The sequence below is a fragment of the Aegilops tauschii genome, chromosome 7, assembly GCF_002575655.3.
Source record: "Aegilops tauschii subsp. strangulata cultivar AL8/78 chromosome 7, Aet v6.0, whole genome shotgun sequence".
Lineage (NCBI taxonomy): Eukaryota > Viridiplantae > Streptophyta > Magnoliopsida > Poales > Poaceae > Aegilops > Aegilops tauschii.
Window position 1 is genome coordinate 145,763,761 of NC_053041.3, and position 23,790 is coordinate 145,787,550.

The window sequence follows — 23,790 nt, forward strand, 5'->3', positions numbered from 1 at the left end:
TCGACATTGTAAAGATGGTATGCCTCATTGTGGAGCACTCTGGTGGTGATGATGAAGGGACCTTCCCAAGCAGGGGCGAGCTTGTGTGGTTTCTGCTGATCCACTCGAAGAACCAAGTCTCCCTCTTGAAATGCTCGACCTCTCATGTTTCTGGCGTGGAATTGATGCAAGTCTTGCTGATAAATGGTCGACCGGATTAAAGCCATCTCTCTTTCCTCTTCTAGGAGATCAATTGTGTCTTGTCGGGCCTGTTCTGCTTCATCTTCAGAGAAAAGCTCGACTCGGGGTGCATTGTGAAGCAAGTCACTCGGTAGAACAGCTTCAGCTCCATAGACCAAGAAGAATGGAGTTCGGCCAGTCGACCGATTGGGAGTTGTCCTCAATCCCCAAAGAACTGATGGAAGTTCATTGACCCAGGCGCCTGCTGCGTGCTTGAGATCACGCATCAATCGGGGTTTCAGTCCTTTGAGAATCAAGCCATTTGCTCTTTCTGCTTGTCCATTCGACTAGGGGTGGGCGACTAAAGCATAGTCGACTCGAGTGCCTTGGGAAGCATAGAAGGCTCTGAACTCATCAGAATCGAAGTTTGACCCGTTGTCAGTAATGATGCTGTGCAGAACCCCATATTTGAATGTCAACTCTCTGATGAAGCTGACGGCAGTACTGGCTTCAAGATTCTTGATAGGCTTGGCTTCAATCCATTTGGTAAACTTGTCGACTGCTACAAGCACATGAGTGAAGCCGCTCCTACCAGTCCTCAAGGGCCCAACCATATCTAACCCCCAAACCACAAAAGGCCAGACGAGTGGAATGGTCTTCAGGGCTGATGCAGGCTTATGGGACATGTTGGAGTAAAACTGGCAGCCTTCACATTTGTCGACTATATCTTTCGCCATTTCATTTGCTCGTGGCCAATAAAATCCAGCTCGGTATGCTTTGGCCACGATGGTCCGAGAGGATGCATGGTGGCCACATGTCCCCGAGTGGATGTCGTTGAGGATCACTCGACCTTCTTCTGGTATTATGCATTTATGGCTGACTCCAGTCACACTTTCTCTGAACAGCTGTCCTCTTATCACAGTAAAGGCTTTGGATCGACGGACGATCTGTCGGGCCTCCTCTTCATCCTCTGGGAGTTCCTTCCTAAGGATATACGCAATGTATGGCACTGTCCAGTCGGGAGTTATGACCAAAACCTCCATGATCAAGTCGACCACGGCTGGGACTTCGACTTCAGTCGGATCTGTGGCACTTTTAGGCTATGGGGGCTCTTCAGTGAAAGGATCTTCTTGAACTGAAGGTGTATGAATATGTTCCAAAAACACATTGCTGGGAATGGCTTCCCTCTTGGAACCTATCTTTGCCAAATCATCGGCTGCTTGATTTTTCAGTCGGGGTATATGATGGAGCTCTAACCCCTCAAACTTCTTTTCCAACTTCCTCACTGCATTACAGTAACCAGTCATAGCTGGGCTTCTGACGTCCCACTCCTTCATCACTTGATTGACCACCAAATCTGAGTCGCCATAGACCATGAGGCGACAGACGCCGAGTGAAATGGCCATACATAACCCATATAAGAGTGCTTCATATTCAGCTCCGTTATTGGAAGAATCAAAGTGAATCTGGAGAACATATCTGAGCTTGTCTCCTCGGGAGGATACCAGTACCACCCCAGCACCGGAACCATTCAGCATCTTGGAGCCATCAAAGAACATGGTCCAGTGCTCCGAGTGGACTTGAGTCGGCAGCTGCTGTTCGATCCACTCGGCGAGGAAATCTGCTATTGCTTGGGACTTGATAGCTTTCTTTGCCTCAAACTTGATATCCAAGGGAAGAAGTTCAATCGCCCACTTTGCCACTCGACCAGTTGCATCTCTGTTGTTCAAAATCTCTGATAATGGAGCGTCACTGACGACTGTAATGGAGTGGTCAGAGAAATAGTGTGCAACCTTCTTCGTGGTCATATAGATCCCATAGACAAGCTTCTGATAATGTGGATATCTTTGCTTAGATGGAGTCAGAAATTCAGAAATATAATATACTAGGCGCTGAACTTTATAAGCTTTTCCTTCTTCTTCCCGCTCGACCGTAAGTACCGTACTGACAACTTGTCCAGTGGCTGCAATGTAAAGCAGTAAAGGCTCTTTGCTAATTGGGGTAGCAAGCACCGGCTGGGTGGAAAGCAGGGCTTTGAGCTCTTCAAATGCTGCATCAGCTTCGGGAGTCCACTCGAACTTATCAGACTTCTTCATCAGTCGGTAAAGAGGCAATGCCTTTTCACCGAGGCGAGAAATGAATCGACTTAAGGCGGCCAAACAACCAGTAAGCTTCTGGACATCGTGCACACGCACGGGGCGTTTCATCCGGAGTATAACACCAACTTTCTCTGGGTTAGCGTCGATCCCTCGTTCGGAAACGAGGAAACCGAGTAATTTTCCGCCAGGAACTCCGAATGTGCGCTTCGATGATTAAGCTTGATATCATACCTTCTGAGGTTGGCAAAAGTTTCAGCAAGGTCAGCCAACAGGTCAGGACCCTTACGTGACTTGACCACAGTGTCATCCATGTACGGTTCCACATTCCGACTGATTTGAGTAAGCAAGCACTTCTGAATCATCCTCATGAATGTGGCTCCAGCGTTCTTCAGGCCGAATGGCATGGTGACATAACAGAAGCACCCGAATGGAGTGATGAAAGCCGTTTTTATCTCATCGGGTCCATACAGTCGGATCTGATGATACCCGGAATAGGCGTCCAAAAAGGACAAGCGCTCACACCCGGCAGTCGAGTCGACTATTTGGTCGATGCGGGGGAGAGGAAAATGATCTTTCGGGCAGGCCCGATTGATATGCTTGAAGTCAATGCACATGCGAAGTGAGTTGTCCTTCTTGGGGACCATGACAACATTGGCGAGCCACTCGGAGTGATAAATCTCTCGGATAAACTCAGCTGCCAGGAGCCGAGCGACTTCTTCACCAATTGCTTTTCTCTTCTGTACGGCGGACCGTCGAAGATGTTCCTTGACTGGTTTCACTTTTGGGTCGACTCGCAAATGGTGCTCAGCCAGCCCCCTGGGAACACCCGGCATGTCAGAAGGTTTCCATGCAAAGATGTCCCAGTTCTAATGGAGGAACTGGATGAGCGCTTCTTCCTATTTGGAGTCAAGTGTTGTCGAAATGTGAGTCGGAGCAACATTGGGATCGGTCGGGTGAATATGAATCGGCTTCGTTTCACCAGACGACTGAAATGCAGATTCTGTGGCAGGCTTCTTGGCTCGTAGCAAATCACTCAGATCTGCATTTTTCTGATACTCTTGCAATTCTACTACTGCCATTTGTGCATCGGCGATCTTTGAGCCCTTCTGGAAGCACTCTTCCGCCTTCTGCCGATTGCCAGTGATAGTGATCACTCCTCTGGGAATAGGCATCTTTAGTTTGAGGTACACGTAACATGGTCGAGGCATAAAACGTGCATAAGCAGGCCTACCAGAATAGCGTGATAAGCACTCTAAAAATCCACGACTTCAAACGTCAACTTTTCCTTGCGGTAATTTTTGGAATCACCGAAAACCACGTCAAGGGCGATGATGCCACGGAAACTCATATTGCTTTCACTGAGCTTGGACATCGGAATGCCCATTCCCTTCAAAGTCTCTGCATACAAGATATTTAGGCCACTGCCACCATCCATCAGCACTTTAGTCAGCCGAGTGCCTTCAACAACTGGGTCGACCACCAGCGCTTGCCTCCCAGGGGTGGCTATACGTGCTGGGTGGTCAGACTGGTCGAATTTGATGGCAGTCTGGGACCACTTCAGATAACTGGGTGTTGCCGGAGCAACCATATTCACCTCTCTGTTTATAACTTTCAATCGACTTTTGCTTTCAACATCAGCAAAAATCATCAGAGTGGAATTGACATTGGGAAAACCATCATCATCTTCTTCTTTATCCTCACCCTTGTCCGACTCCTTTTCCTTCTCCTTCGGCTGTTTCTCTCGGAACTGTTGAATCAGGAGCCGACATTGTCGAGTGGTGTGTTTGGGGTAAATCAGGTTACCCTCCTCATCTTTCTTGGTATGAATGTGACAGGCTAAATCCAACACATCATTTCCATCTTGATCTTTCACTTTCTTGGGATTCCACGGCCCTTTGGGCTTCCCCTTGAACTTTCCTTGAGTCACGGCTAAGGCTTCACCGGGAGCAACTGGCTCGGCTTTGCACTTCTGCTTTCGACTGGAGTTCCTTCCTCCGGTTTCGTGGGTGACTGTTTTGTGCTTGCCACTCCGGAGCCGATCCTCCTCTTCACCGTTAGCATACTTGGTGGCAATTTCCATCATCCGACTCAGAGACATATCCCCAGTCCGACCGAACTTCAGGTTCAATTCTCGATACTTGACACCTTCCTTGAAGGCACAAACTGCTTGGTGATCTGACACATTCTCCACCGTGTGGTGCAACGTGATCCATCTCTGGATATAATCTCTTAAGGTTTCATTCGGTTTCTGCACACAGGACTGCAACTCTGTTAACCATGCTGGTCGTTTGCATGTACCTTCAAAGGTCCTAACAAACACTCAGGCGAGTTCCTCCCAACTATATATGCTGCCCGATACTAACTGATTCAACCACGCTCTGGCCGAGCCTTCCAACATCAAAGGAAGGTGCTTCATGGCCACTTCATCATTGCTGCCACCAATCTGAACTGCCACTCGGTAGTCCTCGAGCCAAGTGTCAGGCCTGGACTCACCAGTGAACTTGCTGACTCCAGTCGCCAACCTGAAGTTGGGAGGAATCACTATAGCCCTAATGGCTCTGTTGAAACACTCGGGACCTGAAACATGCACTCTGCTGCCAGTCGGGTAATCTCTGTCATGGCCTTCTCTGTGCGCCCTGTTCCTGTCAACCAGACCTTGAACGAGAATAGATCTCGCACCAAAGCCCGGCTCCCGGGGGTTGACTGGAATCCTTCGCCCACCACTGTGGGGGCGTCTGTCATCGTGTTGCCGAGGCGCGAATGACCCACTCCTTGGGGGAGGCGTGGGCACTCGACGACGATCATCGTGGTCGATTCGGTGATCATACTATTCACGGTTTCTATACTGATCCCTCTGATCTCCACGTCCCTCACGCCTTGGAGGCGATCTTGGGCTGTGAGCCGACTGAACTATGTCTGCCATCACAGATCTCCTATGAATCCTATTCCGCGACTGAGACACTGCTGTGTTCTGCTCTCCTACTGCCCGGAGTAAAGCCCGGATCTGCATCAAACCTCTGCCAGCTTCTGACTGGGAAGGTTGAATCGACTCTGCTATGCGGGCTGCAGCTGTGAGATTCTGGATCGGAGTTCGATATACCTGTGTTGGAGGCGGAAAAAGCTGTCGTCGACTGGACTCAGGAATCCGCTGCCGAGCACGCACGTCGAGTGCGTGCTGGAGGTTCTCCGGTCGAGTGCGCTCAGCCAAGTTGGCCAGGCGCGCTTCCTCCAAGGCCTGTGCCTCAGGGGTTTCTCTCACGATAGGAGTGTGAAGTGCATCCATGTTACGGCGACGAAGCTCTTCCCTCTGCTGCGAAGAGAGAGGCTCGGGGCGGTACTCGTCATGGACGCGTGACGGATCACCACCGCCATCGCCATCGTCGCCGCGGGGGAAGCCAGGAGGACTGCGCGGTCCGTTGACCATCAGGACTTCCGCCGCGGGGTCACTGCTGTCGCACTCGGATGCCGTCTCGACGGAGCCAGTCGACAGATCGAACATGCCGTAGAGAGTTTCGTCGGGCTCGATTGCCGCGACTTGTGGGGTGTCCGACTGGCGAGCCACCGCGTGCCTCACCCACCGCTGGAGCCGCGACCGACCGGAACGCTTGCGCCGGCGAGCAGCAGGGAGTGAGGACGCCACAGGAGCCGATCGATATTGAGTCGACGGCTGCCGCAGAAGGATGCCGCCGACGCATGCGCGAAAGTGCGTTGCCCCGCGGACGGGGAGCACCTCGACGTCGAGTGGAGCCTCTTGGAGCCAAGCGGAGTCGTCCGCGATGAACACGAGCGCGCCGAGACGGATCTCGTGGCCCTCGGCCAATCCTCCGCCAGAAACCATGATGATGGGGATCGGAAAAATTGCAACTTCTCCAACAAATCGCTAAGACACCTGCCCCACGGTGGGCGCCAACAGTCGTGGTACTAAGACTAACAGTAGAATAGGGGGGGGGGGTAGTATGGAGAGGCAAGATCCTAGCTATGGTGAAGTTGTACACACGAGTTTTACGAGTTCAGGCCCTTCTCAGAAGAAGTAACAACCCTACGTCTCGGAGCCCGGAGGCGGTCGACTGAATTATGCGTATGTGTGTTTACAGGGGTGCGAACCCTTGTGCATGTGGGGGGGGGTGGCTTATATAGAGTGCGCCAAGACCCCAGCCAGCCCACGTTACAAGGGATTTAAGGTACATCAAGAGAGGGGCGTTATTGGTAACACTAGTAATAAAGAGACATAATGACCATTAAAGCTATGGTGTAATGTCCGACCGTTGCAGTGTAGAGTGGCTTTAGATCTTCTGGCGGTCGAGTGACGGTCTCCATGGTCGAGTGACTTCGAGTCTTCCGAGTGGAACACTTCGTGGTCGAGTGGATGGTGACTCCTCTTCGAATGCTTCTGGTTTTAGGGTGATGTCCTTGGGAAGGGTATCTAGGTCAAGCCTATGACCCTACCCTAGGTACATAGCTTCATCATCGAGCGCATCCTTGGCGGAGTTGACGTCCCCGATGAAGTAGAACATCGCCAACGTGGTATCTTGGGGATGCATGTGATGGACGGAATTTGCTACCAGGCCGGAGACATGGAAATGGAGCGGTTCTGCGGAGATGTCATGCGCGTGATTGCACGCTATCAAGCTCTTCTGGAAGAGGCACAATATCCTGAAGAGCCTCCCAGCGCCAGCAGCTCCATAGGCGGAGGCGGGTCGGGACACTTGGAATGAACGGCCGCAAGGGTGCTATGCTGATCATGGAGTCCCAGAAGACCGCCGTCGTAAGGCTGTCAGCTCAGCCTTTTAGCCTATATTTTATTATAATTGTATGCATATGTAGGTCATGAGTGTTTTGGGCGTTGCCGCATGTGGCATTTTAAATAATCCTGAATATGTAAGACAATTATTAACCATTGCCATTGTAAATTGCCTCAATGGCGAGTAGAGCGCGCGCAGGGACACCAGAGTGGAGCGCGTCATGGCCGCCTCAATGGCGAGCAAAACGCGCGGGCGGACGCGAGCAGAGCACGGCACAGCCGCCTCAACGACGAGCAGAGCACGCCGCGACTGCCTCAACAGCGAGCAACCAGGTGGTCAATCTTCTGGCACCCCGTGGGAGGCGCGACGGCGCATCCATCGGACACAATGGTGATATCTTGACCGTGTGTGATGGTGGGCAGACACGTACACGTACGTCCGAGAATGCGGGCCCACGTACACCATCCCGGGACCGTTTCGGGCTTCTGATGCGTGGCATACAGTTGATCCATAAGAACTGTTTGCGATGAGTCAGAACAACAGAAACGGGCTTTGTACGCCCAGAACCATCAATAAATTTTGACCTTGTTTCTCATCACATTGCAGATTACAACACAATAAGTAATTGCAAATCTGTTCACACCAATCAGACCAATATGTGTTCACACTTAGCACTGGGCTATAAAAACTACCCACTCGAAAATTACTTCATAGTTCCTCTCCTCATCACCCACAAAACTGGTCTTTCCTATCAAGTCGTTCCGCCATGACCGGTAGGAGGAGTTTCAGGTGGACATATAACCAGGGAGTAAAGACCAAGGCCGCGGAAGAACTAGAGAGGTCCTGCCACCAAGCGGCAACCACATCAGAGATGTCCCGGCGCGCCGTGGAGCCCTCGAACAAGATCTCACCGGCACGCGAGGGCTCTCACAAGCGCACTCGCCGCGTCGGCGATCGTGACGAGCTATTGTTGCTGAAGTCCTTGGCCGGCGACGACGACATTCTCGCTGGCCTTATTAAGTAGCAAGAGCTGGTCGACGACTTGATGAAGCTGCTCGAGATCAGTGATGCCTCGGTTGAGAAGGCGACAGGCCACGTCGAGCAACTCATAGGTTACAATGCGAAGCTCCTCAAGGCGCTCGCCGAGAAGGAGGAGGAGGCCGCTGGCTGGAAGATGCTGCATGAGCAGAGCAGTGCCTCGGGGATGACGCTGACAACGGTCGTCGAGGAACTGATGGGTGACTTGAGGAAGCTCCAGATTGAGTGCGAGCAAGAGGTGGAGGAATCTGTGGCTGCTTTCAAGCAAGCAAAGTCGTGAGGAATTGAAGAAGGAGCTGGAGGATGTCGTCACCCGGCGATCCATCGAGGAGTAGAGACAGTAGCGACCCAGATCGTTGTCTGCGATTTCCTTCTTCTCTTGCCCCCGTGTCTTCCGGGCTTTGCCGCATGTGGCATTTAAATTATTCGGAATATATAAGATAATTATTATCTGCGCCATTGTAAATTTGTCGTCGTATTATCCATTGCCATTTTATTTGTTGCCGTACTATCCGTTGCCCTATGTGGCATTTTAAATTAGGCCGGAATACGAGTTGAAAACACAAACAAAGCAAATGCTAACGTTGATCGGGCCCATGGGATCACAAGCAAACACCCTCTGTCCAGGTGCTTTAGTTAACCGCGTGTTAAATAGCGGCTCGGCCGCCATTAATGGAGAAGTTGTGAGCGAGGCGGGCGGCTGGTGGATGGAGGTCAAAGAGCTCTCTTCCCGGTGAGCATGGGCGGCCTTGCTACTCACACATGTCCCACCAAGCCTGCGAGGTGGATAGGATGCACGCATCCCGTCGAGCCTGCGCGGCCGACTACTCGCACACGTCCCGTCGAGCCTGCACGGCGGACTTCTTGCGCTCGTCCTATCTAATCAAATAGCTGCACACACGCCACCAAGTATGGTTAAATTTTGGCACAAAATACAAAGATGACCAATGAACGAGGACGGAGGTAGTACTATCCCATAAGAAAAGAGGGATTCGCAGCTGCACTTAAATGGTTACGGGAACACACGCTTCATATAATACAACCGTTTGTGATATTAACGTGTCAGCTATTTGTTTCAAAAGGACTTCGATGACTATTAATGTGTGCGCCTTGTCTCAAACTGGATGATTTTTTACCATGGCATATATGTGCCATGTCATGAAACCATGCCAAGTTTCATGTTTATTGGGTGAGTTTTCGATTTATCGGGATTTAAAACCGATATTCTCAATGTTTCAGGACGACGAGAAGTTTGTAATTCATTCCCATTCCTTCAATGAGACCTAAACATGCACCACAAGAGGGGCATGTTACCCTACCGGAACCACGAGGGTTGTGAGAAGCTTCGGTTTGTAAGAGGCTTGTAATATAGCTTGGCCCAAATTGGACAATTATTTTACCACGACATATATGTGCCATGTAGTGACAGCATGCTAAGTTTCATGATTTTCCGGTGAGTGTTGGATTTACGGAGATTTAAAACCCGAGATTCGCAATGCTTGTGGCCGAGCCAGGACGCCGAGACAGTTGAATTCATTCCCATTCCTTCTATGGGACCTAAACATGCACCCCAAGGACACATGTACGTTTTTTCTAGCCAATTTGGTGCACTGGAGCATGTATTTGTTGTTCGGATTTGAATTATGGGCATTAAATGCCTAGAAAACTCAATTAATGAATAAAAAAGGTCAAACGAACCCTGAATAACTTCAAAGTTCAGTGCAAATCTCCCGTTGTTCCATGTTGCGTGTAGAAGAAAATACAAGGCTAGAAGAGGGAGCGATTATCGTTTCACCCACAAGGGCACACGTTTCCCTATCGAAACAACAAGGGTTCTTGCGACATGCTCAGATTTGTAAGAGGTTTGTAATAAAGTTTGGCCCAAATTGGACAATGTTTTTACCACGAAATATATGTGCCATGACGTGACACCATGCCAACTTTCATGACTTTCTGGTGAGTTTTGGATTTACGGGGATTTAAAAAACCGAGATTCCATATGTTTGAGGATGAGCCAGGACGCCGGTACAGTTGTAATTCATTCCCATTCCTTGCATGGGACCTAAACATGCACCCAAGGACACATGTATGATTTTTCTATCCATTTTGGTGAACTGAAGCATGTATTTGTAGTTCAGATTTGAATTATGGACATTAAATACCTAGGAAAAACTCAATTAACGTATAAAAAGGCCAAACGAACCCTGAATAATTTTAAATTTCATCACGGATATCATGTCGTTCCATGTTTTCGGTAGAAGAAAATACAAGGTGAAAAGAGGCAGTGATTATCGTTTCGCCTACAAGGGGGACACGTTTCCGTATCGGAACCACGAGGCTTCTTGAGAGAAGCTCCAGTTTGTAAGAGGCTTGTAATAAAACTTGCCCCAAAATGGACAAAAAAATTCCGCGACATATATGTGCCATGTCGTGACACCATGCCATGTTTCACGATTTTCTGGTGAGTTTTGGATTTATGGGGATTTAAAAACCGAGATTCTTCTCACGAAATGTTTTGAAATAGCACACGGTTCACTCATGAAAGCCGTGTGCCTACCAAACCGTGGCCGATGCGCCCCTACTGCGCACGCGATCTGAGTCGTGCGTTCTGATTGGCCAGAACCCAAACCTCACAGATCGTGCGTCTGCATCATTGGATGCTCCTAGATCGAACGACAATCCTCATCCCTTTCGACATCACATGCAATTCTGGTTGTGATTTTATTTATATGGGTAAGCACTGTGCGCATGCGTCGTGCTAGCTCACGCTTCCTTCTCTACTAAGTTTTCTATATTAATGTCGTTATATCCAAACATGCTACCGTTTCCCGCCACTCCTCCCATCAGTTTCCCGCCTCTTCTCCCATCATTTCCCTCTGCCAGTGTCAGTGCTCATAACAAGCTAGGCGGCGACACACCGGCCATGTAAATATCTCACACAGTTTCTAAGAGCACAAATGTGTGTGATAGTAGGGAATAGGTACCATAGGGTGACCAGCGTGTGTCGGTGGAAACGACACCTATGGGATCACTGGGATCCCTTTACGGTTGGCGGGCGCGGGGTTGTGCAAAGAGCAGGTCCAGAAGTCAGCACAAGGATCGTTTACCCAGGTTCGGGTCGCGAGGATGCGTAAAACCCTAGTCCTGCTTTGGTGTATGTATTTGAGTGTTCTTGTGTTCTCGAACTAGCTAAGGTGTGTCCCTAGTCCAAAAGATCCGAATCCTTCTCCTGGTCGCCTCGGGCCTCCTTTTATAGACAAAAAGGGGTTGCCACAGTGGCACACAGGAGGTGGAAAGGTGTACAGTGGATGAGTCTATCCTCTAGCACCGTCGGACAAACGCATTTAATGCGCTGCCGACATGCCCCTCTTGCTTTATTGGGGACGGCAAGGAAGCTTGTCCCAGCTGTCGCCGCCTTGCCTGGCTGTGACGCGCGTCCGGGCTGACGAGGCATTGTAGAGCCACGTTGGCTGGCTGCTGGGCTGGCGCGGTGGTGGAGCCTTCACGAAGATCTGCATGCCGCCACGCAGGTGCTAGCTGAGTTGGTCGTGGAGGCCGCTCGTCGCCATGCAGGTGCCTGCCCAGCTGGTCGAGCAGGCAGCTGCATGGGGACGGCGGTGGAGTCTTGGCAGATGCCGGCCCTGTTGCTGCCCCGTAGGTGTCTCTGGCAAGGGCCTTGCCGGGGCCCCGACAAGGGTCTTGCCGCGGCATCGTGGTCTTCCTCGGCAAGCGTCTTGCTGGGGGTCTCGTGGATTTCCTCGGCTAGGATCTCACTGAGGATCGTCGTCTTCTGGTCCTCACCTGATCTCGTATGTTCTTGATCTTGACGAAGATCTGCACGCCACCACAGAGGCGCCACCCGAGCGTTGGTTCCAATGTGGTTGTTGGCGGCGTTGGAACCCTCGAGCTCAAGGGTGGCTCGCTCTGCTGGTGTTGGGCAAGCTGCCCCGGCAAGGCTCTTGCCGGGGCCGCGGAGGCCGCCCCGGCAAGGGTCTTGCCGGGGGAGTCCACCTTGCCCCTTTGCTCTTTGTGGTCTCTGGTCTTGGTGTTGCCTCTGGCCGCCTTGTGCCTTCGGCTTCCCTCCTCTGCCCTGCTTAGCGTGGCCGTGGGTGCGACTCCGACTGCCCGTGCACAAGTAAAGGGGTAAAAAAGAGAGCCCCTACTTTTGTACACCGACAGGAGCCCCCGGGCCTGGGCCACACATAAGCGCAACGCGTTGTTGGGCTGGGCCCAGAACGGTGCGCGGGCAGGTGGGACGGAATTTTCTTTACCGCAGTAACTTTTCGTCCGGCGCGCTTCCCCATGACCCGCGTTGAACGCGTGTCGTGGAGGGTCGTGCGTGACGTGGGGGTCATGCGTGGGGCGGTTCCCGCACGCATGCGTCACATCACAGTAAATGGTAAAGAGGCGGCCCGCGCCTTCCCCATAAAAAGGAATAACCGCAGGCGCGCTGCTCATTTACCCTCTGTGCTTTCTCCAATCTCGGAACCGCCGTCCCCTTCTTCCTCCCTCTCAAGCTCTTGCCTTTGCGTGCCGCCGCCGCGCCTTCATCGTCCTTCATCCTTCGCCCCTCGCAGCCGCCATGGCACCCAAAACCAGCAGAGGCAAGGGAGTGGCCAAGGACGCCAGGGCGAACGAGCCGCCGGAGAGCGAGTTTGTGGTGTGGCGCAGTCCGCCTACTTCCCCATGATGGTTGACGCGGTCCATCTCCGGGACTACTTCAAGCACCTGTGGGGGTGAAAGACGGGGGGGGGGGGGGGGGAGACGACGGGGCACCCGGCCACGCGCGTCATCCCTGCTGCCTTCGCCAAGGCCGGACCGAATCGGTACCCATTCTTCGTCGACTACTTTTCCTGCGGCCTCTGCCCCCCTTCTCTGATTTCTACAACAATGTCATGCATACCTATGGTTTCCACCTTCTGGATTTCACTCCAAATGCCATGGCGTGCATGGCTCTTTTTGCGCATCTCTGCGAGGGCTTCGCCGGGGTGCATCCCAACACGGCGCTCTTCCGCCACTACTTCTTCCCTCGGATCCAAAAGGGGGGCGCCATTTCCTGTTGTGTCGCCTGGATCCCAAGGTCCAAGGGGACATACCCGGAGGGCGCTCAAAAGGAGAGGTGGGAGGAGTGGCGGGGCCAGTGGTGCTGGATTGAGGAGGAGGATCCACAAGAATTCTGCCAGGTTTGCCAGGCGCTGCCGGTTCGCAAAAATGACTGGAGCAATGTTGACGCCGACGACGCGAAGCTCACGGTCGCCACCACCAGGACTCATCGCCTCACTGAGGCGGGGCTCACCCTTGAGATGATCGGGGCGGATTTCATCTGCTGCCGAATCGCTCTGCTGCACAACAAGGGAGGCCGGCCTGGCTCTGCACGAATGCGGCCGACATCATGAGGCTTTGCCCCGGCCTCGACCACAACCTCACAGTGATGGGGCACGCCCACTTCTGCCAGCGGCTCTTCCAGCTCGAACTGAACTGCGACGGCAAGGTCGAGCGGTCCGACAAGGCCGCCAAAACCGGCAAGGTTGCCAAGGGGCCCTTGTTTGGGTTGCCGGCGGGGGTGGTCCCGCTGAGCAATAACTCGCGCCGAAACGACATCATTGCCATGATGCCGGAGTTCAATGCGCACGGCCTCGTCCCAAATTGGGCCAAGCCACCACTGGATCAAGTGCATGAGTTCTTTGATACCTTGGAGGAGAAGTACGTCCGCGACGAGCCGCTGCTCGTCCAGGACACCACCCAGGCGGAGCTGGACTACATCGCCGCCAGGGCGGCGGAGGCGGAGCTCGCCAGGGAGGCCGGCAGCACCGACGGCGTGGAGGACAAGGCCGCGGCGGCCGAAGAGGAGAGGGAGCTGATACGTCTCCGTCGTATGTACTTTTCCAAACACTTTGGCCCTTGTTTTGGACTCTAACTTGCATGATTTGAATGGAACTAACCCGGACTGACGCTGTTTTCAGCAGAATTGCCATGGTGTTATTTATGTGCAGAAACAAAAGTTCTCGGAATGACCTGAAACTCCACAGAACTTATTTTTGGAAAATATTAAAAATACCGGCGAAAGAATCAAGGCCAGGGGGCCCACACCCTTGCCACGAGGGTGAGGGGCGCGCCCCTGCCCCCCTGGGCGCGCCCCCCTGCCTCGTGGCCCCCTGTTGCTCCACCGACCTCAACTCCAACTCCATATATTCGTGTTCGGGGAGAAAAAAATCAGAGAGAAAGATTCATCGCGTTTTACGATACGGAGCCGCCGCCTAGCCCTAAACTCTCTCGGGAGGGCTGATCTGGAGTCCGTTCAAGGCTCCGGAGAGGGGAATCCGTCACCGTCGTCATCATCAACCATCCTCCATCACCAATTTCATGATGCTCACCGCCGTGCGTGAGTAATTCCATCGTAGGCTTGCTGGACGGTGATGGGTTGGATGAGATTTATCATGTAATCGAGTTAGTTTTGTTAGGGTTTGATCCCTAGTATCCACTATGTTCTGAGATTGATGTTGCTATGACTTTGCTATGCTTAATGCTTGTCACTAGGGCTCGAGTGCCATGATTTTAGATCTGAACCTATTATGTTTTCATGAATATATGTGAGTTCTTGATCCTATCTTGCAAATCTATAGTCACCTACTATGTGTTATGATCCGGCAACCCCGAAGTGACAATAATCGGGACCACTCCCGGTGATGACCGTAGTTTGAGGAGTTCATGTACTCACTATGTGTTAATGCTTTGGTCCGGTACTCTATTAAAAGGAGGCCTTAATATCCCTTAGTTTCCATTAGGACCCCGCTGCCACGGGAGGGTAGGACAAAAGATGTCATGCAAGTTCTTTTCCATAAGCACGTATGACTATATTCAGAATACATGCCTACATTACATTGATGAATTGGAGCTAGTTCTGTGTCACCCTATGTTATGACTGTTACATGATGAACCGCATCCGTCATAATTCTCCATCACCGATCCAATGCCTACGAGCTTTTCACATATTGTTCTTCTCTTATTTACTTTTCCGTTGCTATTGTTACAATCACTACAAAACCAAAAAATATTACTTTTGCTACCGTTACTTCCATATTACTTTGCTGCAGATATTAAGTTATCTAGGTGTGGCTGAATTGACAACTCAGTTGCTAATACTTGAGAATATTCTTTGGCTCCCCTTGTGTCGAATCAATAAATTTGGGTTGAATACTCTACCCTCGAAAACTATTGCGATCCCCTATACTTGTGGGTTATCAAGACTATTTTCTGGCGCCGTTGCTGGGGAGCATAGCTCTATTCTTTGAGTCACTTGGGATTTATATCTGCTGGTCACTATGAAGAACTTGAAAGACGCAAAAACAACAATTTATTCCTCAACTACGAGGGGAGGTAAGGAACTGCCATCTAGCTCTGCACTTGATTCACCTTCTGTTTTGAGTAAGCTTGCTGCACCTAAACCTGCTTCTGCTATTAATTCTGATATGTCGCATGTTATTGATGATGCCACTTCTGCTATGCATGATACTTATGATGAAACTACTTCTATGCTTGATACTACTGTGCCACTTGGTGAATTTCTTGATGAACAACTTGCTAGGGCTAGAGAGAATGAAATTATTGAAGCTGATAGTTTTGATGATAGTGATGATGAAGACTCTCCCCCTAATAAATATGAATTGCCTGTTGTGCCTGAGGGCTATGTTATGGATGAAGAAACTAAAAGAGACTTTCTTGCTTGCAATGATAGAAGTGATCTTAAGAAATTACTAGCTAAGCTTAAACAAAAAACTTTGAATGCTAGAATGAAATATGATCCTGCTTATGCTACTTCACCTATCTTTGTTACTGATAAGGATTATGAATTCTCTATTGATCCTGATATAATTACTTTGGTTGAATCTGATCCTTTTTATGGCTATGAATTTGAAACTGTTGTGGCACATCTTACTAAATTAAATGATACAGCCACCCTGTTCACTAATGATGAGAGAACTCGCTACTTTTACATCCTTAAAATATTTCCGTTCTCATTAAAGGGTGATGCTAAAATATGGTTCAACTCTCTTGATCCTGGTTGTGTGCGTAGTCCCCAGGATATGATTTATTACTTCTCTGCTAAATATTTCCCTGCTCATAAGAAACAAGCCGCTTTAAGGGAAATATATAATTTTGTGCAACTTGAAGAAGAGAGTCTCCCACAAGCTTGGGGGAGGCTTCTCCAATTACTTAATGCTTTGCCTGATCATCCTCTCAAGAAAAATGAAATACTTGATAACTTTTATAATGGACTAACCGATGCTTCCAGAGATTACCTGGATAGTTGTGCTGGTTCTGTTTTCAGGGAAAGAACACCAGATGAAGCTGAAATTCTATTGAATAATATGTTGACCAACGAAAATAATTGGACACTTCCTGAGCCAGCTCCTGAACCCATTCCTAAACCAACTCCGAAGAACAGGGTGTTCTATTTCTCAGTCCTGAAGATATGCAAGAGGCAAAGAAATCTATGAAAGAAAAAGGTATTAAAGCTTAAGATGTTAAGAATTTACCTCCTATTGAAGAAATACATGGTCTAAATCTACCGCATGTTGAAGAAATATATGATCTTAATCCATCATCTATTGAAGAAACACATGGTCTTGATAACCCGACACAGGTAGTAAAGGTAAATTCTCTCTATAGATATGATAATGCTGAAATCCCTCCTACTAAAATTGCTAGCCAATGCTTGGATGAGTTTGATAACTTTATGGTTAAGCAAGAAGACTTCAATGCTTATTTTGGTAGACAATTAAAACAAAATGCTTATATGATTGAACACTTGGGTGATTATATGTCTAGAGTTAAAGGTGAGCTTAAACTCATTAGTAAACATGCTTCTATGGTTACCACTCAGGTAGAACAAGTACAAAGCTCAGAATGATTTGCTCAATGAATTAAATAGTAAGAATAATGATTATGCTGTTAGAGTGGCTACTAGAACTGGTAAAATGACTCAGGAACCTTTGTATCCTAAAGGCCACCCTAAGAGAATTGAGGAAGATTCTCAAAGAAATAATATAGATGCACCTAGTCCTTCTAAAAAGAAGAAAAATAAAAATGATAGGACTTTGCATGCTTCTAGTGAACCTATTGCTGAACCACCTGAGAATCCCAATGATATTTCTATTTCTGATGCTGAAACACAATCTGGTAACGAACATGAACCTAGTGATAATATTAATGATGATGCTCAACCTAGCATGACAATGATGTAGAAATTGAACCTGCGGTTGATCTTGATAACCCACAATCAAAGAATCAACGTTATGATAAGAGAGATTTTGTTGCTAGGAAGCACGGTAAAGAAAGGGAGCCATGGGTTCAGAAACCCATGCCTTTCCCTCCCAAACCACCCAAGAAAAAGGATGATGAGGATTTTGAGCGCTTTGCTGAAATGATTAGTCCTATCTTTTTGCGTATGCGTTTAACTGATATGCTCAAAATGAATCCTTATGCTAAGTATATGATAGAAATTGTTACTAATAAAAGAAAGATACCGAAAGCTGAAATTTCCACCATGCTTGCTAATTACACTTTTAAGGGTGGAATACCAAAGGAACTTGGAGATCCAGGAGTACCCACTATACCATGCTCCATTAAAAGAAACTATGTTAAAACTGCTTTATGTGATCTTGGAGCCGGTGTTAGTGTTATGCCTCTCTCTTTATATCGTAGACTTGATTTGAATAAGTTGACACCTAATGAAATATCTTTGCAAATGGCCGATAAATCAACTGCTATACCTGTCGGTATTTGTGAGGATGTGCCTGTTGTGGTTGCAAATGTTACTATTTTAACGGACTTTGTTATTCTTGACATTCCCGATGATGATAGTATGTCTATTATTCTTGGAAGACCCTTTTTGAATACTGCAGGGGCTGTTATTGATTGCAACAAAGGCAATGTCACTTTTCATGTTAATGGTAATGAGCATACGGTACACTTTCTGAGGAAACAACCTCAAGTCCACAGTATAAATTCTATTGGAAAAATTCCATCAATTATTTTTGGAGGTTTTGAATTTCCTCTACCTACTGTCAAGAAGAAATATGATATTCTTATTATTGGGGATGTGCATATCCCCGTTGAGGTAACATAGTGTTATTCGAAATTTCTCCGGTTTCATGTGATTCGGAATGAGTTTGTTAACAAGACCTGATCAACCTTGTTAGTGGATTCCTTTTGATGAGCATGAGATGGATGAAGTTAGAAGGCACAACCTTCTGTACCCTCTCTCTACTTTCTGTTATTTAGTTGGAATAAAGTAAAAATAGTATTTTTGTGTCTGTTTTCTGATTTATCCGTGCAATATAAAAATACCCCGAAAATAAAAGTTCTCCAAACGCCCCGAAATTGAAATATGATTTTTTCTGGAATATTTAAGAATATCTGGCACTGAGAACACAGTAGGGGGAGCAAGCACCTGGCCACGAGGGTCCAGGGCGCGCCCACCCCTACAGGGCGCGCCCCCTGCCTCGTGGGCCCATGGTGGCTCCCCTCCACTTATTCCTGCCACCACACACAACTTCTTCCTCCCAAAAAAATCTCCATCCAGCTCAAGCACGAGTTCTAGCTCATTTTGCTGCGATTTTCGATCTCCGTGCTCAAAGCACCTCTCACAAAACTGCTTTGGGGGATTGTTCCTTGGTATGTGACTCCTCCAATGGTCCAATTAGTTTTTGTTCTAGTGCTTTATTCATTGCAAATTTGTGCTGTCTAGGTGACCATGTTCTTGAGCTTGCATGTCAAATTTATATGGTTCCAAGTAGTTCTAATGCATGATATAGGCTCTAGGCACTTGTAGGAGTAGTTGCTATCAATTTTATTGAGCTTGGTTCACTTTTATTTGAAGTTACTAAAAATTTCAGAATTTTTCAGAAAATAATGAAGAGATTTTTGAGGGGCTCGTCGAGCCGAAGCTCGAAGGAAAAGCAAAGTGAAGAAGCAGAGAGGCCCAAATATAATATGCCTCGCACCGCGGAGGTTCGGCCGTGTGAATGGCCTTCCGATGATTTCTTGAGAGCAGCCGGGATTTATGATGATTTTTATGAATTGGCTGAGAATGCAGGCCTCACCGACTTCCTCCGCGACCAACGCGAACAGTATCTCTTACTCACCAATACTTTTGTGCAAAACTTCTACTATTATCCTAAGGAATCACCTCCTTCAGTAGAGTTTCATTTATATGATGTGGTTAAGAAGATGCCACTAGATGAATTTTGCAGGGTTTGCAAAATACCTTTCGAGGGTAGTTTAGAGGAACCACATCGTAAAGATGTGGACGGGTTTATTGATACTATTACTGTAGGGGAAACTAGGAAGGTTTCCGATGCAAGAATCACTAGCATACATTTTCCTGTTTTACGCTACTTTGCAATATTTGCTAGTCGTTGCTTAATTGGTCACGGAAACTGTGGAAACCTTAGTGTTCCTGATATTGTTATTTTGTTCCATGGTTTATTCCGTGATGACTCTGTTAGTATGGGCGGTATTATTGCAAAACGGTTAAGTCTGAACTGTACAAAGGGGCCCATCTTTGGAGGTGTTTATGCTTCACGCCTTGCTGCATACTATAACATACCTATTAGGCACTATGAAAAAGAAGAAAAATTGCTGCCTATTGTTTATTTAGATTATAAGAGCATGGTAGCACATGATTTTATTGTGAAGAATAGGGAAGGGGCGCTTAAATACAAATTGTTCTTTGATAAACATCACCCTGAGACTATTACCTTGCCTGCTCCTTCCTTGTTTGATTTATCTGCAGGCCCGTATCTCGTTCCGCTGGCGGCCATTCACGCCTACCGGAACCCTACGTCAGCCACAGAGCCAGAGCCGGAACCACAATTTGATCCTCCACGAGAGTCTAATTACCAGTGGGATCCGGAGATGATTGCCAACCAGTGGCAATCAGGGGCTTCTTCATCGCAGTACGACCCCAGTTACAACTTTGGATATCCGCCAGGCTATCCGTGGCAATAAACCAACTTAGGCTAAAAGCCTAAGCTTGGGGGAGTACGTATTTCTCACCGACGTTACATTCATGTTCACACACTCATTGCTAGATGTCGGTGCTCATACTCTTTCATTGTATTATCCATGCTAGTTTATTTTCCTTTTTCCTGCTTTCTTTTTGTGTGTTTGATAAACCTTAAGAAAACAAAAAAAATTAGTGTAGCTTTTAGTTAGTTTACCTTTCTTGCTGTAGTAGTAATAATCAAAAAGAAAACCCAAAAATATTTCCCGATCTTCTTTTGCTTGTTGGGAGCTTTCCCGTGTAAATAGTTTTATTTCTTTTGTTTTCTTTGGGGGTTGATAGGAGAAGACCATAATGAAATTGTTGAAGTGGCTCTTATATGCATTATTGTTGATTTAACCAAGAGCCCATATTGCCTTGTCTTCTCCTGTTTATTGAATGCTCGCAGATTCCAGCTTAGTCCAACGCACGTACACTGTTATTATTATTATTATTATTATTATTATTATTATTATTATTATTATTATTATTATTATTATTATTATTATTATTCACTTTGTTCGGTCGTGCAAGTGAAAGGAAATTATGACGATATATGATGGACCGACTGAGATGAGAGAAGCTGGTATGAACTCGACCTCTCTTGTTTTTGTAAATATGGTTAGGTCATCGTTCCCGATTCAGCCTATTATGAATAAACATGTTTGCAATGAGAATTAGAGATTATAGTTGCTCGTGCCATGCTTGATTAGCTATGAGTTATAATGGTTTACCTTGCGTGCCAACATGCTATTAAAATGGTTGTGATGTGGTATATTGGGGTGGTATCCTCCTTTGAATGATTTAAGTGACTCGACTTGGCACATGTTCACACATGTAGTTGAAACAAATCAACATAGCCTTCACGATATTTATGTTCATGGTGGATTATATCCTATTCATGCTTGTACTCAATGTTTATTAATTTTAATGCATGTTCATGACTGTTGTCGCTCTCTAGTTGGTCGCTTCCCAGTCTTTCTCTACCCTTCACTTGTACTAAGCGGGAATACTGCTTGTGCATCCAATCCCTTAAACCCCAAAGTTATTCCATATGAGTCCACTATACCTTCCTATATGCGGTATCTACCTGCCGTTCCAAGTAAATTTGTATGTGCCAAACTCCAAACCTTCAAATGAAATTCTGTTTTGTATGCTCGAATAGCTCATGTATCAACTAGGGCTGTCCGTATCTTCCATGCTAGGCGGGTTATTCTCAAGAGGAGTCGAATCCGCTCCTCGCTCACGAGAAAATGGCTGGTCACAGGGATGCCCACTCCCATGCTTTATGCAAACTAAATCAAAATAATTGCAAACAAATCTCCCCCTGGGACTGTTGTTAGTTGGAGGCACTCGTTGTTTCGAGCAAGCAATGGATTGATGCTTGTTGGTGGAGGGGGAGTATAAACTTTACCATTCTGTTTGGGAACCGCCTATAATGTGTGTAGCATGGAAGATATCACCATCTCTTGGTTGTTATGTTGACAATGAAAGTATGCCGCTCAAAATATTATTTATCTCTGTCTTAAAATCGAGCTCTGGCACCTCTACAAATCCCTGCTTCCCTCTGCGAAGGGCTTATCTATTTACTTTCATGTTGAGTCATCACTCTCTTATTAAAAAGCACTAGCTAGAGAGCACTACTGTCATTTGCATCCATTACTGTTAATTTATATTGGGTATGAAAGGGCTAGCGAGATACCATCTTGTTATATCATATTATGATTGTTCTGAGAAAGTGTTGTCATCCGAGATTTATTATTATTGCTCGCTAGTTGATTATGCCATTGACATGAGTAAATATGAGACCTAAATGTTATTGTGAATATGGTTAGTTATAATCTTTGCTGAAAACTTGAATGCTGGCTTTACATATTTAAAAAACAAGAGCAAACAGAGTTTGTAAAAGTTTTTCTTTATCACTTTCAGTTTGTCAACTGAATTGCTTGAGGACAAGCAAAGGTTTAAGCTTGGGGGAGTTGATACGTCTCCGTCGTATCTACTTTTCCAAACACTTTTGCCCTTGTTTTGGACTCTAACTTGCATGATTTGAATGGAACTAACCCGGACTGACGCTGTTTTCAGCAGAATTGCCATGGTGTTATTTATGTGCAGAAACAAAAGTTCTCGGAATGACCTGAAACTCCACGAAACTTATTTTTGGAAAATATTAAAAATACTTGCGAAAGAATCAAGGCCGGGGGACCCACACCCTTGCCACAAGGGTGGGGGGCGTGCCTGCCCCCCTGGGCGCGCCCCTGCCTCGTGGGCCCCCTGTTGCTCCACCGACCTCAACTCCAACTCCATATATTCGTGTTCGGGGAGAAAAAAATCAGAGAGAAAGATTCATCGTGTTTTACGATACGGAGCCGCCGCCTAGCCCTAAACTCTCTCGGGAGGGCTGATCTGGAGTCCGTTCAAGGCTCCGGAGAGGGGAATCCGTCACCGTCGTCATCATCAACCATCCTCCATCACCAATTTCATGATGCTCACCGCCGTGCGTGAGTAATTCCATCGTAGGCTTGCTGGACGGTGATGGGTTGGATGAGATTTATCATGTAATCGAGTTAGTTTTGTTAGGGTTTGATCCCTAGTATCCACTATGTTCTGAGATTGATGTTGCTATGACTTTGCTATGCTTAATGCTTGTCACTAGGGCTCGAGTGCCATGATTTTAGATCTGAACCTATTATGTTTTCATGAATATATGTGAGTTCTTGATCCTATCTTGCAAATCTATAGTCACCTACTATGTGTTATGATCCGGCAACCCCGAAGTGACAATAATCGGGACCACTCCCGGTGATGACCGTAGTTTGAGGAGTTCATGTACTCACTATGTGTTAATGCTTTGGTCCGGTACTCTATTAAAAGGAGGCCTTAATATCCCTTAGTTTCCATTAGGACCCCGCTGCCACGGGAGGGTAGGACAAAAGATGTCATGCAAGTTCTTTTCCATAAGCACGTATGACTATATTCAGAATACATGCCTACATTACATTGATGAATTGGAGCTAGTTCTGTATCACCCTATGTTATGACTGTTACATGATGAACCGCATCCGGCATAATTCTCCATCATCGATCCAATGCCTACGAGCTTTTCACATATTGTTCTTCGCTTATTTACTTTTCCGTTGCTATTGTTACAATCACTACAAAACCCAAAAATATTACTTTTGCTACCGTTACCGTTACTTCCATATTACTTTGCTACTAAATACTTTGCTACAGATATTAAATTATCCAGGTGTGGCTGGATTGACAACTCAGTTGCTAATACTTGAGAATATTCTTTGGCTCCCCTTGTGTCGAATCAACAAATTTGTGTTGAATACTCTACCCTTGAAAACTGTTGCGATCCCCTATACTTGTGGGTTATCAGGAGCTCGCCCAGTGGGCGGAGTCCGCTGGGGAGGCCAGCAGCGCCCGCACCGGGGCCCCTCTTATTGAAGATGTGGTTGATGAGTCGTCGTCGGAGGAGGTCGAGACTGTCGACCCTCCGGCCACGGGGAGGGGGCGAGTCCTGCGGCGGGCCAGCTCTGGCGAGCCGGTCCGGCCTGGCAGGGCCGCGCGGCCGCAGCAAACCCAGGAGGCGTCCGTGCGCCAGATGAGGGCCGCGACGGCGAGGAAGGTGGTGAAGGCCGCGGTGGCGAAGAAGAAGGCAACTACCTCTTCTTCGTCCAAGCGTCCTCGAACTTCATCT